The sequence below is a fragment of the Monodon monoceros genome, unplaced genomic scaffold, assembly GCF_005190385.1.
Source record: "Monodon monoceros isolate NGI ecotype Baffin Bay Population unplaced genomic scaffold, NGI_Narwhal_1 Super_Scaffold_7, whole genome shotgun sequence".
NCBI classification, from domain to species: domain Eukaryota; kingdom Metazoa; phylum Chordata; class Mammalia; order Artiodactyla; family Monodontidae; genus Monodon; species Monodon monoceros.
This window is the reverse complement of record NW_021703784.1, coordinates 95,749,889-95,767,711: the sequence shown is the minus strand read 5'-3', so window position 1 is coordinate 95,767,711 and position 17,823 is coordinate 95,749,889.

Genomic DNA, 17,823 nt, shown 5'->3' with positions numbered 1-17,823 from the left:
AAGTTGGGTGGGCAGGGCTTCCCTGGTGGCGCAGTGGTTAAGAATCCGCCTGCCAATGCAGGGGACACGGGTTCAAGCCCTGGTGCAGGAAGATCCCACATGCCACGGAGCAACTAAGCCCGTGTGCCACAACCACTGAGCCCGTGTGCCACAACCACTGAAGCCCGTGCACCTAGAGCCCGTGCTCCACAAGAGAAGCCCGCGCACTGCAGCGAAGAATAGCCCCTGCTCGCCGCGACTAGAGACAGCCTGCGCACAGGCAGGAAGACCCAACGCAGCCAAAGATAAATAAATTTATAGTTAAAAAAAAAAAAAAAAAGAAGTTACGTGGGCAGAGAGGAAGACTGAGGGGAGGGGGATATTTCAGGCCAAGAGAACTGTGTTTTAAGTGGCTCAAGTTTAGATGAAATGAAAGTTTCCAAAGCTGGAGCCCAGATGCAAGTGGGTGAGATGAGATAGCACAGGAAAGATAGGCAGAGGCCATAATACACTTAGGAATTTCATCTCAAGGGCATTGAGGAAACACTGAAATTTTCTTGTTTCTTAATAAGTGGAGCCACATCACCAAATGGCTGTTTTGTGCCCAGAAAAGAGGCTCAAATAGAAATGTTAAGAATGAAAAAAAAGGAACATGAAGCTAACTGTACCGTCTCAAATACTGTTGTCAACGTCAGGATGGAGAGGCTGTCTGGGCAGAAGGGAGGAAGAGACCTGGAAGACACAGGTGCTAGATGAAGGCAAATAAGCCATGAAGGAATGATGTCCAGCACCCCCATCTGAGAAGCCTGATGGGGGTCTGTCCCATCATTCAGTTCCCACATGCCTGGTGATGCCTAAAGCCTTCTCTCAGGTTCCAGCAAGCGACCCAGAAACGCTGTCCCTCTCAGTTCCACTTCCTGCACCAAAGTTCAGGAAGGCTTGTCCTTGAAAATCTCTGACTTTGAATGTCAGACACAAACTAGCCACCTTCTTAAAGCTCCCCAAACCTGCCTCTCTCTCAATTTACTTATTAAGCCAACTAGACACCGTGGGAAACAGGGAAGTGACTGGCAGTCATTGCCCTCAAGTTCTTTGTAGTCTCTCCTGGAAGAATCATTCTGCGAGTTGGGTTCAAGGGATCCTATTTAATCTTCAAGATCAGGCCGTGGGCAGTGCTGTCCGAATCTTGGATGCCCAGGCAGGTGTGCCCTGGAGAAGCACCACTGTCAAATACCCTGTGACTAAGAGGGGTCATGCTGGGAATTGCAGGTGGAGATGAGGTCTCCTTTTCCTGCCCAAGAGCCAGGGAAGGAGCTGCAGGTGTGGAATGCCAGGGGCACACGAGTTTGTGTCCCCAGGGAGCAGTCCTTTCAGGTTAGCCCTTTTTCCTTTCCTGGGCATCCCCTTTTTCTCATGGAGGTCTATTCTGGTCCTAACAGTGCTTCTCCCAATCTTATCCACCCACACTCCAATCCCAAACTGACTCTGGGAACTCCTTCTAAGCCAACAAGCCACTACTTGTATCCTTAAAGGCTTGAACCTTTGGAAGATACTCTCATACAACCAGCAGGTGGCATCAAAACCCTCTACCCCTCAGCTCCGGCAATCTCAGTTGAGAATCTACTCAAGCCTCTCCAAAGAGACTGGTGAGCTGTCAGACTTAGGATTAGATCTAGGCTCTGCAATTTAAGAGCTGTAAAACTTTGGCAGCTCTGCTGAAACCTTTCTGACTCTCAGTTTTTTCATCTGTAAAATGGGGGTGTTACTTGCCAAAGTCATTAGAGGTCCACCATAATGTACTTAGTGTCTAGCACGTGGACTGCACGTGGAAGCGCTTCCATAAATGTGAGCTATTCGTAGGACTACTCGTAGGGAGGATTCTGGGTGAGGAAGTCTCAACGCTGAGGAGGCAGCTGGCGCTGGGTAGCACTACGCGGCCAATGCCCTTTTAACATTGCACTGCTAGTGATAGGCGCAGACAGTAGCACAATGTGAAAAGAGCTCCGGCCCGCAGCAGAGGCATGCCGGCCCTGCCTCCTCGCCCCTTCTCCCAGTCCCCGGGCCACTCAGCTCTCTTGGCCTCCCTCTGCCCTTTCTCATCTTCAGTACAGCTTTCCTCCCTTCTCTTCCGTTCTCAGCGTAGATCCTCTATTTTCCCTCCACTCCTCTGGCCTTCTTCCTCACGCCCTTCCTAGCATCGAGACCACCTTTTCCCTGAGGTTTTGGGGCTGGGGGAACAGAGTCCAAGGAGGCAGCTTGGCACTCAATCTTCACAGGAAATGAGCGGTAGAAACCCCCCAGATTTGGAGGTGACATGAAGCTGTGTTCATCTGGATTTGTATCTCCAGCAGCTTCCCTCCAGAGAGGAGCTGGCTGACCAGGACCAGAGAACCCTCTCTTCCTCCCTACGCCAAAGCTGGCTCTCCTTTTTAGTTTAGATAAAGGGAAGTTCTAGGCCTTAAGGGGACAGCCTCAGATGAACCTTCAGGACCAGAGGGATGGTGGAGAAAAGGTGCAGGGTCCCCAGGCTGCACAGGAGGGGAGATGCTTCTGGAGGTAGAAGCTGCAGGTAAAGTCCCACCTCTGCATCTCCTCCTGGAGATCATTAAATCCACTTTATGGGTTCAGCATTAAACGAAACGGTGCGGTTGATTCCCTCACCATTAGACATAGGCTTTCATTGGCAGTGGGATCAGAATCCGAGTTGTTTCTTGTTTATCCAGGGACTCCAGTTAGGGAGCTTTCAGCTCACCCAGAACTTCCCCATCCTGCCTGGTCTAACGGGCTTAAACCCTGGATAAACAATCCTGACACCAGCCAAAGGTTCAGAGCCAGGCAGAGCTCTAGGGTGGCACATTCCTGGCTAGAGCTGTGGCCCCGATAGCTCAGCTCCAGTTCTGACCTGGTGAACTGTGTGCAGCCCAGAGGGTCAGGGGCTGTGGGGTAACTCCCCGGTGCACCGAACAGGGAAGGCCTCCAGGAGATAACCTCCGCCTTCCACAGCCAGCAGCCGGAGGAATGGCGGACAGACTCCCAGTTGGGAGCTCTTCCTCTGGGCTTCCCCTCCGGCCCCCTCCCACCCCCTCAGGAAGCAGGAGAGCCTCTCTCCCGCCTTCCTAGGCAGAGTTTGTTCCTGTAATCTGCAAAACGTTCTAACGGGGACCCAGGCCCCACTAGGGCCAGTCGCCAGGCCTCTGCTCTTGGGTTGAGCAAAGCAGTCCCAGCAGGGAACTGGATCATGCCAACAGGGGGCAGAGGGGCAAAGGCAGGACTGCCCAGCAAGTTCCTGGAGGTGAGGGGAAGATTCCTCACCAAGGAGTTCCCAGATTTCTCCCGGGGGAGAGAAGGGAGACGGGGCTGGGGCCAAGGTACCTTCGGCTCTCACACCCAACTCACTGCGGAGCGGGCCCTGCGATTCAGCAGCCAGCAGGGCCCGTCCCCCAGCGTGGGCCCAGGAGCCATCCCCCAGCTCCTTCCAGAGGCGGGTGTGGAGACCGAGGAGGAAATGGGGGAGGGGAGGCCCCGGCTCAAGTTCTCTCCACTCCCCCTCCTCATTGGCCACCATCTTCCGGGCCCTGCTCCCCGGAGCAGCGGGGGATGGGGCCCAGCCTGCGGAAGGGAGAGAAAGGGCAGGTGGAGGGTTAGCTGGAGCGCCAGGGGCAGGGGCTGGCCCCGACTGTCTCCTCCCCACCCCCCCGTCCCCGCAGCCATGGCGACTGGAGGGGGAGGGGCCCGGGAGGGTCCTGAAAGCCCCGTTCCTTGAATGGGCTGAAAGGGGCAGGGGGAGGTGGGGGGAGGGGGGCGCGCTCGCCCTCTACGCCCAACGGTGCCCCCCCCCACCAGGACACACACACACCTAGAGGCTGGACCACACACGCGCGCACACGCAAACTCCCAGCCACACTCGCTGCACAACTCAGCCCTCACTACACACCCAAACAGCGAAGCCACGGCTGCTCCACAGAACACACCCCTCAAAACCCCACAACTCTCAGCCCAAGAGCGGGCCTCACACGCACACACAGCCCCTTGGCTCATCCACAACTTCTCAAGATGCACAACTCCCCGCCCGGCTGCAGCCCTTCGGCCACGGCGCTTCCCTCTGCGCACACCCGCCAAGTCCCCGGCACGCCCGGCCCCAGACGGCCCGGCCTCAGCCCGGCAGCAGCCGCCCTCCCCTGCGCACCACCGCCCCGCGGGAAAAGGACCGCGAAGCCGCCCCAGCACGACGTGCCTGCTGCTCGCCAGTTACGAGCGCTGCGAAAGGAACAAATGGAAGAGATGCCCACGAGGGGAGGAGGACGAAGAGGGGGAAGGAAGACGAGGGGAAGAGCCCAGACCAGCCCCCTCCCCTCACCGAGAGAATAAAACCGAAAATCGGTGGCGTTACCCCTCAGGGCGCTCAGATACCTACACAGTGCGCTTCCTTACGTTCCTCTGCCTGCCACCTCCTTCTTCCCGGGCTCTTTCTCTGCCCTTCCCTCCCTCTTGGCTTCCCTCCCTGGCCTCGCACCCCCTCTCTCACGCCCTCTCGCGCCCCGCCGGCTCCTCTCCCGGGCCGGGCTCGGATCCCCGGCGGCCGCCCCTCCGCCCGCCGGCCGGGACCAAGGTAGGTCCGGGGACCAAGCGGCCGCCGCGCCCTGGCCTCTGCCGATCTCGCTCTTCCCCCCTCGCCCCCTTTCTCCTTCCACACTCCCTGCCGTCCATCTTGAATACTTGGGATTCTTGAATGGAGGGAGCAGGATCCGCTCCCCCAGGCTCCCATTGGCTGTGGGTTAACCCTTTTGAAACGAGATCCTCCCTCTCATTGGCTGCCAGGCTCCCCTCTTCTCCCCCAACCCCCATCCCCTCCGCCTCCCAGCAGCCGGCGAGGTCAGGGCGCTCCCGGGCGCCCCCTCCCCTGGCCTCTCAGCCCCCCGTACCTCCACCCCCGGACGCCGGTCTCCCTGCCCTTAACATCACACCCGCCACAGGGCTGCAGGTGAGGGCAGATCCGGTTCCCGCCAAATGCGGCCCCAAGGGTGGACTGGCAGAAACCCTGTTCCCAGATGCCCCTCGTGCTGGACCTGGAGACCTTAGAAGATGCAAGAGGTGCGATTTCCTGCCTGTCTCCGAACCCTCCTTGAGCAGAAGTACCTCTCCAACAGGGAATCCACGCAGCCTTTCAGCTTCACCCAAGACGATACGAGAGAGTTCCTGAGCCAACCAGCCCCCCGGGCCGGGCAGGAAGAGGGCAGCTCCGGAAAGAATATCTGAGGCTCTTCTGAGAGGCTAATTCCCTGATTGCCGCAGGGCAGGTCTGACCCTACCAGGAATGTGCAGCATCTGGAGCTCTGCTCAGTCACAAACATCCCCTGGGACCAACCAGCGCAGCCGCCTGGCCCTGTGCTGGACCCACTAGGGGCTCTGAGCTGGGAGCCCAGAGGGGCATAGAGGAAGGAGGCAGGAGGGGGTAGGGCAATGAGTCAGGCCTGGGAATGGGGTACCTTTGTTCTAGGCCCAGATCTGCCATAACATGCTTCGCCAGGTCATGTCGCCTCTCTGGGCCTCAGTTTCCTGATTTACAAAAGTTTGATCCAGAACTTCCTATAGAAGTTTCTGTGTGAAGATGGAAATGCCCTATACTGCATCATCCAATATGGTAGCCACTAGCCACATGTGGCTACTGAGCATTTGAAATGTGGCTACTATGACTGAGGAAATGGCTTGCTAATTTTATTTAATTTTAATCACTTTTAAATAGCCACATGTAGCCAGTGGCCACCATACTGGACAGTGCAGGCCCAGAATCCCTGTGGTCCTGCTGGAAACATCCCAGGAATCTTGCTGGGCGAAAAAAAAAAAAAAAAGAAAAAATCCTGGGGCTTCCCTGGTGACGCAGTGGTTGAGAATCTGCCTGCCAATGCAGGGGACACGGGTTCGAGCCCCGGTCTGGGAGGATCCCACATGCCGTGGAGCAACTAGGCCCGTGAGCCACAACTACTGAGCCTGTGCGTCTGGAGCCTGTGCTCCGCAACAAGAGAGGACGCCATAGTGAGAGGCCCGCGCACCGCGATGAAGAGTGGCTCCGCTTGCCACAACTAGAGAAAGCCCTCGCACAGAAACGAAGACCCAACACAGCAAAAATAAATAAATTAATTAATAAACTCCTACCCCCAACATCTTCTTAAAAAAAAATAATCCTTTCTCTTTGTCTTCAGGTGCAAAATCTCCCAGATGCAAATTGCAAATCACCAAGGGCATCAACGCCTAGGAAATGTTCGAATCCCTGTCACCTTTGTCAGGAACCCTTTTCTTATGATTGTCGATCTGCTCTGTGGGAGCTGAGATACATACACCCACGACACACGCGGAAGATTAGGGCTAGCAGGATTTGCAAGTTTGCCCAACCTTATTTTTTTTTTTTTTTTTTTTTTCCGGTACGCGGGCCTCTCACTGCTGTGGCCTCTCCCATTGCGGAGCACGGGCTCCGGACGCGCAGGCTCAGCGGCCATGGCTCACGGGCCCAGCCGCTCCGCGGCACGTGGGATCTTCCTGGACTGGGGCATGAACCCGTGTCCCCTGTATCGGCAGGCGGACTCTCAACCACTGCGCCACCAGGGAAGCCCTGCCCAACCTTCTTGTTTTTTCAAAGATAGAAGCCAAGATATCGACAGGAGTTAGGGTGGGGGGTGTCACTTGCCCAAGGGCACACAGCAATTTAACACAATAAACTTAGTGCATCTCTTTGGAGCTCTTATACGCCCACCACGCATACTTTATTAAGTTAATTCACTAAATGCACTTCTCTAGCCCAGGCCAAAAGTGAACTGGGGTTGAAATCAGCCAATATGGCTGATACCAAGGGATAGCCAGCTCCATGGGAGAGGCAGACAGGCTGTCCAACCAGCACGTGAATACCCAGAGCTCCTGGGTTGTAAGAACATAGGTAGCTCAGAGCCTGTTTCCTAAATCAATGTGCTTAAGAGACCCCATTGTGGCATTCCCCACCATGAGGAGAGAAAGCCAGCCGAGAGAAGAGTGAGCCTGGGTTTATCCTTGGGTTAAAAGCAGGAAGCAGAATTAGCAAGCAGCTGGGGCTTCTGTAGGAGGAGGGGTGCAGGGTGTCCAGGATTCTGGTAGCTACAGGCTTGGTGCATACAGGGCCCTAACCCAGCAGACAGAACAGCCCCAGGAGCTGGTAAAAGGGACTGTAGCACCTGCCTGAGCTTGTACAGACCCTTGTCCAGTCCCCACTTGTGGAGGGCGTCTGCCTGGGTAATGTGCGCTGGGTAAGGGGAAGGCACAGAGCTGCCTGGAAAATGGCTTCTGTCCTCAGCACTTCTTTATTACAGGTGAAAATTGCTAAATGACTTCTCTGGTGACAGACAGATAAAGAGTTCGGAGGAGGGAAGGGTTGCTCCCAGTTGGGAATGGAATCTAAGAAGGCTTCCTGGAGGAAGTAGCATCTAAGACTTGAAGACCAGAAAGGATTTAAAGACAAGAAGATGGGAGGAAGGAAGACCAGGAAATGGCAAGAAGAGGAAACAACACAAAGGCTGGAAGGTGGGGAAATGGTGGTATGTGCTTAGAATGGGTTGTAAATTCAGTAGGAACCTAGGATATAGGAAGGAGAATAGCAAGGATGGAAAGTCAGGCTGAGAAAGGTTGTGGAGGGCTTGAACACTTCCCTCTAGCCTCGGCTCAGCTCCAATGACATCATTTTTCTTGAAGATGCCCTTACCCTTTTCCCCTGCCAAGAGATGCCTCCTACCTATTCATCAAGCTACCCCAGTGCCTCCACCCTCAGCTTTCTGCAGCTTCTACCTTAGTCTGAAGGCCGCCATTTGTGTTCCACAAACACCCTTCCCAAGGCAGAGTGGACTCCGGTTCCCTGCAAGGGGATGGACTCTCTTTGGTCCCTCTCAGCTCAGTCTCCGGTCTCTGGATTCCCTGTGCCCAGGTGTGAGCTGCATAAAGAAGGCTTCCTTTTTCACTTACCACCTTTTAAACCTCTGTACAGCCCCCTCCCATCTCAGGAGTTTAAAATGGAGGCCAAGGGACTTCCCTGGTGGTCCAGTGGTTAAGACTCCGTGCTTCCACAGCAGGGTGCACAGGTTCGATCCCTGGTCAGGGAACTAAGATGATGCACAGTGCGGCCAAAAAAAAAAAAGGTACCCAGGAGCTCTTTGGCCCCAGCCCCTCTTACATTCTTTTCTCCCCCTTCCCCCCTCGGGACTTCCAGAGCGCTCCTGGGCTTTGCAGTACCCTTTCTTCCTCACCATCCCACAGTATGTCCAGGATCTTTCTGGAGGTGGCCCTTTGCCCTCCTCCCTAATCTCCGGAGTCCTCCCCAGATTCCAGTATACCACTTGTGAGACAGCAAGACCTTCTACCTCAGTCCTCTGCCTCTTGGAAGGACGCAGTCTGAAACTAATATTAGAGACATGTTGCCTCTCTGCTTAAACATCAGTGGCGGGAACTTGGCTTCATGGCTCCTAACTCAGAGGTGACACAGGCCTTTCCATGTGTGTCTCTCTCCTTTCCCCTTCTTCCACAATAAGGCGCCTTTGTGTCTCCTCTCAACTGCTTATGTGTCTGAGGGCTTCCTGTGTGGAAGTCTCTGGAATCATTGCTGGGAAACATTCCTAGCCCCAAGGTGCTCGTAGCTGAGGGTTACAAGGCAGACACATAAAGAGGAAAGTCAGAGAACGACAGGTGTCCAAATAGACGCAAGAACCTTCTTTCGGAGGCAAACCCATGTCCCCGAGGTCTTGATGCTATCCTTGCTTCATCAGTTACCCCATTTATTGCATCTCCAATCCCCTTCCATGAGCCTAGAGCAAGGTTCAGCAAACTATAGCCCACGGATGAAATCCTGCCCTTTGCCTGTTGGGGTTTTTTTTTGTGTTTTTGGTGTGTGTGGCTTATTTTTTTTTTTTTTTTGGTAGATAAGGTCCATTGAAACGCAGCCCTGCTCACTTGGTGACACATTGCCTATGGCTGCTTTCACACTACAATGGCAGGGTTGAGTGGTCACCACAGAGACCACCCTACGGCTGGCAAAGCTTAGTATATGTACTAGCTGGCTCTTTACAACAAAGGTTTGTGGACAGTTTTGGACCCTGTCATCTCAGAAAGCTGTAACAGAACTCAAGGAAGTCAACTGAAATTACCCTGAGATGGGAGTGGAAAGGCACAGCCCAGACTTTCCCCCTCAGCCTACACATATGCTCAAATCTTCCCATAACCCACCGTGAAACTTCTCACAACGCTGGTCAGTTTGCCACATCTCCCCTTCATGTCCCACCCACTCTTAAACCTATGCAGTCTGGCTTTTGCCCCTACTTTCCCCTGGAATGTTTCCCACTAGGACCACCACGGACCTCCCCATCCCTGGCCCATCATTCTTTTCTCGATTCTCATCACACACAACCTCTCTTTAGCTTCTGCCTCTCTTGACTGTATCAGTCTTGAAATGCTCATGGTTTCTGGGAGACTAAACCAGTCTTGAACTGCCTCTTATGTCTCCAACTATTCCTCCTCAGATCCCTTCCCATGGGTGTTCTTCCCTCCCCTGCTGCTTAAATACACATTCTGCAAGGATTTTTCCATGACCTCTTCTCCCCTCAAGCCTTCTCACTGGACAAAATCATCCACATACCTGATTTTAACACTCTCATTTACGTTGATGACTTCCCAATGTACAGCTTCCGAACTGAAAGCCCAGATTTCTAAGGGTGCTGCAGCTCCTCAGATGCTTGTCTTGCTGACCAGACAAGATGAATTTGTTCCCTATCGAGCACACCATCCTGTACCTCTGCCCCTCACCTACTCACCTTTGCCTCTTCTTCCATCTACCCCTTCATTGTTGCTCTTCCTAAGAGATCTGCCCTTGGCCCTTCTCTCTTTGAGGGCAACTTCATCCATGTTTACAGTTTCAACAATCACCTGTGCATGAATCGCTGCCCAAGTCTATTGGGGTTGGCAAAAAAGTTCGTTTGGGTTTTCCCATAACATGAAAAAACCCAAACAAACTTTTTGGCCAACCTAATATATCTCCAGGTATGTTTGCAGCTGCTTCCTTACATTCCCAAGTAGATATATGAGGTAGGTATCAGGTGCTTTTGCCTGCCTGAATTCCATCCTGCTTCTAGTAACTACACCTTAGCTTTCCTCTGGGGAGACAGCTGTTCTCTACTTTCATTCCGCGTGGTTCACACGAGGCTGACCTCACCTACCCCTTCAGGGGCAGTCCCACAACCCACGTGTGTTAGGTCTATGGCTGTATAACAAATTAGTCCAAAATTTAGTGGCTTAAGGCAACACACGTTTATTTTCTCACAGTTTCTGTGGGTCAGGAATCTGGGCAGGGTTTGGTTGGGTCCTCTGATCATGGTCTCTCATGAGGCTGCAGTCAAAGTATCAGGGCTGGGGTCTCATCTGAAGGCTCAAAGGGGAAGGAGTTGCTTCCACGTTAACTTTCAGAGTTGTTGGCAGGATTCAGTTCCTCAAGTGCTGTTGGACTGAGGGTCTCGATTCCTTGGTGGCTGTTGCCCACCCTCAGTTCCTTGCAATGTGGGTGTCTCCAACATGGCAGCTTGCATCAGCAAAGCCAGCAAGAGAGAGTCTGCCAGCAAGATGGAAGTCAAAGTCTTTGTAACCTAGTCACAGAAGTGACAACCCCTCAACATTGCCATATTCTGTTGGTTAGAAGTAAGTTACTCAAGAGGAGAAGATAAAACAAGAGTATGAATCTAGGAAGCAGGATCACTGGGGGACATAACTGAGGCTGTCAACCACAGAAGACTGAGCCAATTAAACAACAATAATTGATTCAAGGATGGGTATCTGATCAAAGTCAATCAGAATTAGACCTGAGGGGCTTCCCTGGTGGCTCAGTGGTTAAGAATCTGCCTGCCAATACAGGGGACACAGGTTCGAGCCCTGGTCCGGGAAGATCCCACACGCCACGGAGCAACTAAGCTCGTGCGCCACAACTACTGAGCCTGCGCTCTAGAGCCCGCGAGCCACAACTACTGAGCCCACGAGCCACAATTACTGAAGCCCACGCACCTAGAGCCTTGCTCTGCAACAAGAGAAGCCACCGCAGTGGGAAGCCCACGCACCACAACGAAGAGTAACCCCCGCTCGCCGCAACTAGAGAAAGCCCGTGTGCAGCAACATGAAGACCCAACACAGCCTAATTAATTAATATTAATTTTTTAAAAACCCCAAAACATGCATGCGTTAAAAAAAAAAAAAAAAAAGAATTAGACCTGAGATGTTTGCCAGAACTTTGGAGAGAGTGGAATTGCTGGTATAGTTTTGCTGGCAGAAGAGGTAAGCTTGAAACTGCTGTTGGTCATAACCACTGCCTCGTGGAGAGGACAATCTGCCTAAACTGGAAACATAATAAGGAACAAGAAGGCAAGAGATGGGGAGAGAGAGATGCCTGATAACATCATGTGAGAACCTGATACAGCCATGCCTACAGCAGAACCTCTCGAGTTTTCAGTTATGTAAGCCCAGACATTCCTTCTACTTACATCGGTTTCAGATGGATTCTGCCACCCACAACCAAAAGGCTCCTAATGGATAAAATGTCTCAGAAATACCTCGGATTCAGTTTGCCCAAACCCAATTTAATGATCTTACCTTCATCTTCCCCACAAACCTGCTTCTCTTCCTTGATTCTATTTTGCAGTTTAAAAGCATAACACAATTGCTTGGGGTGAAAACCTTGAAGTCATTTTTGCCCTTCCTTACTTGCTGTGGAGGTTGGAATAGCCCACGCAACATGGGCTCTATAGAACCGTAGGAGATACCTTTTTCCTTCGCAAAGATGGGGGAGGCTCTAAGGTGACCCAATGAAATACAATCTTAACTATACAGCTAAACAAGTAACTAGGTTTTCCTCCAAGTCATTAGAATCTTACAGAATTTCTGGATGTGAATCACATGATTCAGAGGAGGAGAATACTGTATCTGACTCTCACATCAAAACATACCATAGACAAAGTGAAATTCTGGCAAACTGCCTGGTGACCTTGTCCTTTGGAAGGCACCCCGGACTGGTTTTGTGAAAATATTCCTTCTGTCTCTAAGGCAGACTAAAAGAAATTGTGTCATTTCTTTGACGTCTTTCTCCTTAGAATTCCAATCAAAATTCTAATCTTTACCTTCCTTTCCCTCTGCCACCTTCATCCAGAATTGCCCTAAATCCTGTGCATTCTACCTCTCAGACATGCCCTGTTTTCTCCATTACCCTGTCGGCTCAATATCCACCTTGGGCTTTTGGATCATCTTCTGAAAAACTCTCTTTCCAATCTCCACTCCATCAGAGTGTGAGTCTACAACACAGACTTCAGATCATCCGCCCCAAACTCTGATGGCTCCCTGGTGCTTAGACAATGCTTTCTAACCTTTATTGGGTTATGGACCCTTTTTTATTTTGTTTAGTAAAAAAATTTTTTTGGCCTCATCGCGCAGAGTTGCGGGATCCTAGTTCCCCGACCAGGGATCAGACCTGTGCCCCTTGCAGGGGAAGCATGGAGAGTCTTAACTACTGAACCGCCAGTGAAGTCTCTGGACCTTTTTTTTAAAAACCTGATGAAATCTATGGGTAAGGTAACTCTTTCTGGAAAAATCCGTATTTTGTGTTTTGGTGTACATTTCAAGAGGATCACGTGATCCCTCTGGCGTCTGCAACATGGGCTCTATAGAATATTTAGATATTCCTAAATAAATATCTTGCTGACATAGCCTCTCATCAACTCAGGTGAGACCTTCGTACAGAGACTACATTCCAAACTTCTTCGCATGGCATTCGATGCCTTCCAAACTTACCTCTACCTGCCTTTCTAGCTGCACCTTCTGCCTCGTGCAGTTATGGTTAGTTTATGTCCGATTCCCCACCAGGCCAAGAGCCTCCCTTAGAGCAGAGATTGTGCTTTTTTATTTTTCCTTGTTATGTCTCCCCAGATGGAACGAAAATTTCTCAGGAGCAACAATCAGAATGCCTAGATTAGTGCAGGATCAATTGTTAGTTCACTGCTAGGTTTTTTTTTTAATTTATCTTATTTTGGTGAGAATACTTAACAAACACTTAACATGAGATCTACCCTCTTAACAGATTTTTAAGGGTACAATACAGTATTATTGACAATAGGTACAGTGGTGTACAGCAGATCTCTAGGATTTATTCATCTTGCTAATTGAAACTTTATGCTGGTTGATTAGGAATTTTCCATTTCTCTCTCCATCCAGCTCTTGGCAATCACTGTTCCATTCTTTGATTCTAAGAGTTTGACTGTTTTGGAAACCTCATGTAAGTGGAATCATGCAGTACATGTCTTTCTGAGATGGGCTTATTTCATTTAGCATAATATCTTCAAGGTTCACCCATGTTTTCACATATTGCAGAATTTTCTTCTTTTTTAAGGCTGAATAATATTCCATGTACGCCTTTACCACATTTTCTTTATCCATTCATTGTCGATGGACAGTTGTTTCCACATCTTGACTATTGTGAATAGTGTTGCAAACTATTAATTTAAGATTTATTAATTTCTAGCAGCAAAAGGATTTTAGGGTGATGGGCCTAGCTAGTATGATACAATGCCATAGGCTCCAAATCTATATTTGGGGAGAGTTCTGATTTCAAAAGTTTTCAGTTTTAGTGGACCCCACAGGGATGGGAACTTCTCAGATCTTGTGCCATGATTTTGGTTTAGAAAACCTCCCCACTGGTGAACTTCTCACCACATTTGCCAGTACTAATACCAGGAATCATTTTTGGTAGCTGGAGCCCTTTGGGACCCTGGAGAGACTTTTTAAAAAAATTTTTTAAATTTAATTTAATTTTTATTTTTTGGCTGCATTGGGTCTTTGTTGCTGCGCGCGGGCTTTCTCTAGTTGCGGCGAGCAAGGGCTACTCTTCGTTGCGGTGCGTGGGCTTCTCATTGCGGTGGTTTCTCTTGTTGCGGAGCACAGGCTCTAGGCACGCGGGATCAGGAGTTGTGGCACACGGGCTTAGTTGCTCTGCGGCATGTGGGATCTTCCCAGACCAGGGCTCGAACCCATGTCCCCTGCATTGGCAGGCGGATTCTTAACCACTGCGCCACCAGGGAGTCCGGACCCTGGAGAAACTTAAAGAACTGGTTCGGGTGGTGGATTCTTAGGTGAGTTTATTGATCTCATATTGTAGCTCTGACTCAATCCCCACCCCCAGCACAAGCCGGAACAAGCCATAGGAATGTCTCCTCTGTGGCACCAAAATGGACTTTCTCAGGAAATCTGGGGTGAGAGAAAATTGTTCCCCTTTGGCCACATTTCAAAATTCCTCCCACGTTCCAGTCACCCCCGCCCCCACCTCCCACATACATGGGACATTTCATACCACACGGTGGGAAGTAGAAGGAAGATATTATCAGTCCATAAAAGTGCATGATCTCCGGGGACAAGGACTCTGTCTGTCCTGTTTGACATTATGTTTCCAGGGCTACAACAGTGCCTAGCACATAGTGGGCACTCAACTTATACTTGTTGAATGATTGAATGAATGAATGGGAAAACGGGAGAAGTCAATGATTTCGGCTTCTAACTTACAAATGTTTGTCCTCAGAACCTCTATAATTTCTTTGTGGGCACATGGATCTTGCGATTTCATCCAGCCATAAGCACTGAAGGATCTAGGTCCTACTAGACCTGTCAGGATCAATGGGATGACTTCAGATTTCTCTCATATGTAACATATGCAGCATCGATAAATCAGATGCCCTCATTGTGTGCAAGGGCCTCACACGATGGTATCAACGTGCTATGGTTGGAGTTATCAGTTAATATTAGTTTCTACCTCATGACCCATTATGGCCACTCAAGCTCCAGCCATCATGTTTTATTCCAGCCAATAGAAGGCAGGAAGAAGGACTGAAGAAGGGTGTGCCCCTCTTTGTTTTTTCTTTTTTTACGTTAAATTATTAAGAATATTTATTTTTGGACCATTATCATTTTTTTGTCCACTTTTTATAAATTTCCTACAATGAATGCATGGGTGTGCCCCTCTTTTAAAGAGACTTTCCAGGGACTTCCCTGGTGGCCCATCCAGTGGTTAAAACTCCGACCTTCCACTGCAGGGGGCACGGGTTCAATCCCTGGTCAGGGAACTAAGATCTCATATGCCGCACGGCATGGCCAAAAATAAATTTAAAAAAAAATAATAAAATAAATAAAGAGACTTTCCAGAAGTTACCTATGATTCTTCTCCTTACATCCCATTAGCCAGAACTTAGTCACATGGCCACAGCTAATTTCAGGGGAGGAAATCTTTATTTCCTCCACGTAACCAGCTAAAACTCAGGGGTTCTATTACAAAGAAAGAAGTGGGGAACATATTGGGGGAGACTGTTAACACGTTGGGAGAAGTGGTTTGACCTGGAAAGTCTTACAAAACCAGAGAAACTTCTCTCTACTCACAACCCCACGCACTGCTTTCATCTGTGGCGCGGTGGTCACCAGCCCAATCCCACGTGAGAGTGGAGGGGTCTGTGCAGTGGTGAGAAAGCATAGCTGCTGGAGTCAGATGGCCACAGGTTCAAGTATGTCTCTGGACCTCTCCTTTCTTCCCTTTCTGAAGTGAAGAAAACAATGCCCATTGTGTAAAGTTATGGTGGGATTTCCTGGGAAATCCCTGGGACAGACTTGTTGCCCATGAATGGTGCTTTTTAAAAAAAATGTGGTAAAAAAACCTATACAATTTACCCTTTTAACCATTTGTAGTGTACAGCACAGAAGTGTTAACTATATGCACATTGTCGTGCAACAGATTTCTAAGACTTTTTCATCCTGCAAAACTGAAACACTGCACGTGTTGAACAGCAAGGCCCCTGTTCCCTCTCCCTCCAGCCCCTGGCAACCACCATTCTACTCTCTAAGAGTTCCACTACTTTAGATGCCTCACATCAGTAGACTTGTACATCATTTGTCTTTTGGGACTGGCTTATTTCACTTAGCATAATGTCCTCAAGGTTCATCCATGTTGTAGCATATGGCAGGATTTCCTTCCTTTTTTTAAACTGAATCATATTCCTTTGTATGGATATGCCATATTTTCTTTATCCACATATTCTTTTTTTTTTTTTTTTTTTTGGCTGCATTTGGGTCTTCGTTGCTGCGCACGGGTTTTCTCTAGATGTGGTGAGCGGGGGCTACTCTTCGTTGCGGTGCGCGGGCTTCTCATTGCAGTGGCTTCTGTCGTTGCAGGGCACGGGCTCCAAGCACGTGGGCTCAGGAGTTATGGCTCGCGAGCTGTAGAGCACAGGCTCAGTAGTTGTGGTGCATGGGCTTAGTTGTTCTGCGGCATGTGGGATTTTCCCGGACCAGGGCTCGAACCCATGTCCCCTGCATTGGAAGGCAGATTCTTATCCACTGAGCCACCAGGGAAGTCCGATCCACATATTCTTCATCCAGTGGATGTTCAGGTTGCTTCCATCTCTGAGCTATTGTGGCTAATGCTGCAAGAATGGTGCTCCTTATGAGACTACTTAGTATCAGAGACTAGTTCTCTTCTTTCTTTCATTATCCTTTGGTGGGGAGCTTCATGGTTTGTTTGTTTTTTTCTTTTCCTGTGTGTAAATAATTGTTAGGTTAAACATCTTAGGTGGAAAGAAGGTGGATGAATCTGGGAGTTTTATAGATACTGCATATCAATTAGAGGGAAAGGGAAAAGGTGCCTCAGGACATTTACAGAGTACAGATTCTCTTTAGGCGGCCCATTTGAATAGATAAGAGGAGCTGCAGGGCTGTCACATTGTTGAATCCTAGAGCCGCTAAAATTCTAGACTCCAGATGTTTACTTACAGGAAAGGTGCAGAACCATTGTCCAGTTCTGACTGAAGCCATCCACCCCTGAATCCTAAATCTTGACCCCAAGGATCAAAGGCCTCGAGCAGCAGTAAGGAAGAAAGACCACCTAACACAAATGTGTGGTTCTCTCATTGAGAAGTAACTTATCAGGCAAAACCCTAGCTGATAGTAACTATGAGAAGCTGCGCCTTGGTATTCCTTCCTCCAGTGGTTTCGTTAGGAGACACAGGAAATAAGAATAACATCAATGTCATCATTATAAAAGGAAATCTTTACCCAAATATGGATGTTGCACACTTTGAATCAAAAGCATTTGTTACGCATTTATAGGCATAGATGGTATCAGAGAAGCATGGACTGAATCAGCTTCCCAAAGAGCTTCCGAGTAGCTGGAGTGAGAAGGCAAACACTCACGAACATGGTGACATTGGCTGGGAAAAGTAGAGAACACTACTGGTGGGGAGGGGAGGATGTGGTTTGCACTGGACTTAGAAGAATGACAGCATTTAAATAAGTGGACAGGGTTCAGAAAGGCATTGTTTTGTTTTGTTTTCATTTAGCCAATATGTACTGAGGGCCAACTCGGTAGGAGCCAGGCTCCATGCTTGAAGCTGAGGATAATGACGAAAAGACATAGTCACTGCCTTCCAGGAGGTTTTCAAAACTATTTCATCAGGGGAGCAGATTTTTCTAATGAGGCCCACACTGCCCTGGCCTCACCCTCTGAAGGGGCCCAGAGGCACCCCCAGGACACCCAGTCCCCACGAAGCACAGCTAGATGAGCACGGGTTGGGGATACAGGGCTGACAGTCTGGCTGTGGCAGCAGAAGGGGAGTTGGCTCTGACGCTGTACCCTGGAGCTGGCCACCAGTCAGGCACCTTGTGTCCACGGTGAGGCCATCCTCCAGAACCTTGCTCGCCCGTCTCACCCACCTGGCTATTGCCATGCATTTTCTGCTCAGCCCCTGACCCTTGGCCCGTGGGACTGGTATTTGGTCT